Source organism: Lucilia sericata, unplaced genomic scaffold (assembly GCF_015586225.1).
Source record: "Lucilia sericata isolate MDLA Ls3-8-SP2 unplaced genomic scaffold, ASM1558622v1 Contig000247F_arrow, whole genome shotgun sequence".
NCBI lineage: Eukaryota > Metazoa > Arthropoda > Insecta > Diptera > Calliphoridae > Lucilia > Lucilia sericata.
The window spans coordinates 275,831-279,073 of NW_023994273.1; the positions used below are offsets into that span (position 1 = coordinate 275,831).

General features: G+C 31.5%; 2 non-coding genes across 2 annotated transcripts; one reads left to right on the forward strand and one right to left on the reverse strand.

Annotated features, from left to right (window-relative positions):
* Positions 1 to 1,061: 1,061 nt before the first annotated feature.
* On the reverse strand, positions 1,062 to 1,153 carry Trnai-uau. The gene is given in 2 exon segments: positions 1,062 to 1,097; positions 1,116 to 1,153. It is a non-coding gene; the product is annotated as a tRNA-Ile (tRNA).
* Positions 1,154 to 2,118: 965 nt separating this feature from the next.
* Trnai-uau lies at positions 2,119 to 2,210 on the forward strand. Its single transcript is given in 2 exon segments — positions 2,119 to 2,156; positions 2,175 to 2,210. It is a non-coding gene; the product is annotated as a tRNA-Ile (tRNA).
* Positions 2,211 to 3,243: the final 1,033 nt, after the last annotated feature.

Sequence of the window (3,243 nt, forward strand, 5' to 3'; positions counted from 1 at the left end):
CCTTCTTAACCTATGTCTTCTTTTGTCTTTTTTATCATCTTCTCCTTAATTCATCTACATCACCTTTCTCTCCCTCTCTCTCTCTTTAAACAGTATCTATCTTTACAGACAATACAAAGGGACCCAAGTAAAGCTTACTCCTTGTAGTTAGCAGTCTGTGAAACCTAACCTAACCATGCATTTCCTAATAAGTTAAACTTATATGTGCTTTCAATCCAGTTTTTAAATAAATTCACTTTCATGTATTGATTTCAACGGTTGCCTTAGCCAACTCATTAGGAAACCTTTCCAAAATTTTAGGAAAACTTAGAAATGCCGTTATTTTAAACACAATAAGAATTTTCACCAAACATTAAAGTTTTCTGATTAGGACAAATATAGAGTATAATGATAACAAAACATATGCAATATGTTATTTCGTGGGTTGTTTCGGTATTTTGCTGATATATCTTCGTTATTTATGGACCGAAAACTGAAAATTCGTTTCAATAAACAGACGGACAGACAGACAGACAGACAGACAGAGAGACAGAGATAGCTTAAATATTTACAGTTGAAAAGTATATTATATTTGGACGTTCAGAAAGAAGATTCTAAAACGAATTTTGTGAATATTTTTTTTTGTTTCTCTCTAACAAGAGACTCTCAGAATTTGATATAAGTTAATTTATAAAAATTCATTTTGTTCAGTATTTCAAATCGATCCCAGATAGGAGATCGTGGTCAAACGAAACATTAAAGCAAATTCCTGTAGGAATCTGTTGTTACCCGGAATAGTGAAATGTTGGAACATTAAGACATTGGCAAGCATTTGTCGAAATTAGATCTACATCAAGGGCGTATTTAAATTTTAGATCACCGATCAGTAACACGGATTAGAAAATTATAGGAAACTATATCCAGCAAACTGAGTTTGTGATTATTGGACCATAACTTTAACATTGAAGAATTTTTTTCGAAAAAAGTTGCTTCTAATAGTTATCAAGCATATCCTAAATTCGTCTGAATGTATGTTATATCTTGTAGGAATATATATTTCTTTACAAAAGAATATAACAAACTGCTCCAGGTGAGGCTCGAACTCACAACCCCGGCATTGCTCACAAGCTACTGATTATAAGTACCGTGCGCTAACCAATTGCGCCACTGGAGCGCTTAATGCAAATTTGTCCGTCTCATAATTTTGAAAAATATTTTAGATTTATTGGAAATAAATGTTTCGTGGACGATTTCTATTTATAGTTGTTAAAATTAATATCGAAGGACCTCAGATTTCTTATGAACCAAAACCATGCAGCAAAACTTCGCATTAATATTAATATCATGTACATATTATCTGCAAAAAAGGCCTAGTATTTCGTAATAAATGAAGGTTTTCTTGTCAACTAATTATATATAAATAATACTTATTTATATTCCTTAAACTGACACAGCTGCATAAAATCTACTTTTTTGTTTAATTTTAATTATTATTGAAACTTTTACTGCATTCTTTAGTAGTTTTTATTATTATTTATTTTTCCCCACTTTAAGATAAATCTCGACAATAAACCCTGTTCATAATTAATATTAACTGACATATTCGATCCAACTCTTACAAGCCATACATTAATTATAAACAATGACTATGTATTGTTTAAAAAAGGTAAAATCCCTTTAACAAATACTACATATGGGCTACATATTTTCTCTGGCTTTAATTAATAAATTTTAAATCTTTGGATAATAATACTGGGAAAAAAACCAACAAACAACAACTTCAAATGACAAATAAACTGCAGGCACACGAGCAGAGTTAATTTGTCGCATTAATGTATAAAAACCAAATTGATAAGGCGGGCAACAGTAGTAACAACAACAACAATTGCAAATAAATGAATATGTGGTTGGAGGGCGAGAGAGGTTAAATAAAGGTGGGCGTTTATTGTTTATTAATTTTGCTACAAGTGTTTAAAAAAAAACAGTAGATATCTACTTTTATGTTTTTGTTTTTTTCGTTTAAGCGAGGTTGGTTTATTAAATGTCGACTTGTGTTCTAAATTTACTTACCAAGAACCACAATAAATGCTTTTTGATGGCGGAAGCTAATGAAAAGCTTTTGACAAGCTTAATACCAGCGCTCCAGTGGCGCAATTGGTTAGCGCACGGTACTTATAATCAGTAACTTGTGAGCAATGCCGGGGTTGTGAGTTCGAGCCTCACCTGGAGCAGCAGTAATATTTTTTATTTATTTAAAAATTTTTATTTAAAAGCTTTCAAGTTGAAATAAAGTTTTGGGATGTCAAAAGTCTGATTTTAACTTTAAAATTCCCAGAATGCTTTAAAAAATGTTTAGAAGTTTTTCTTAATTAAAAGATAATCATCAAAAACCTTTAAAGTAACCGAAATTTTAATTCAACACACTTTAATAAACAACCCACGCATAACTATCCGGTCTAATGTGGTATTGGTGGGTAGTGTTTAATATTTCCATCTTCATTTCCATAAAAAGGATATTAAATATAAATACAGGATATGAACAAGCCTTCGGATACGTAAATATAACAAAAAGTCCAACAACAGCAACAAACGCTGACCACTACGCAAATAAACAAGAAATTCTGTTAAAAACATTTTTCACGGATTATGATTACAAAAATAGCAACAACAAAAGAAATAAAGAGATTTAAAACTTTAATCTGGCTATAAAAGTTTATTATTAAGTATAAAATTATATATTTCATTTGTTATAGTTGTTGTTGTTGGTTATTGGTTGTTGCCAAACAACAGCAACAACATGAATTACTTTTTACATACACGAACACACATACACACAGTTACGAACAACTACAAGTACAACAATAATCATCAATAAGAATTACAAGTTGTTCAACTGCTGCATTAACAACGGCGGCAACCAAACCTTGTGGTTAAACAATGCAAACGCCCACTATCACTAGACATCATGAGAATGACGATGGTGATGATGATGATGATGTTGTTATATCCATAAAATACAAAAAATTATAAATGCAAGCTGCAGGTTATTGTTGTCAGTGTAATGTTGACGATGACGATGATGATATTGTTGTTGTTATTGTTGATGGCTGTTATTATTATTTCGACTGTTGTGTTTGGCTGCTAATGACTTAATAAATCATCGTTCTCGCCAATTGTGCCAATTGAATGAGTAAAACAGATGTGTTGCTCTGGCAACCAATAACCCAAAAACCATCATCATCACCGCCGCACATACACACACAC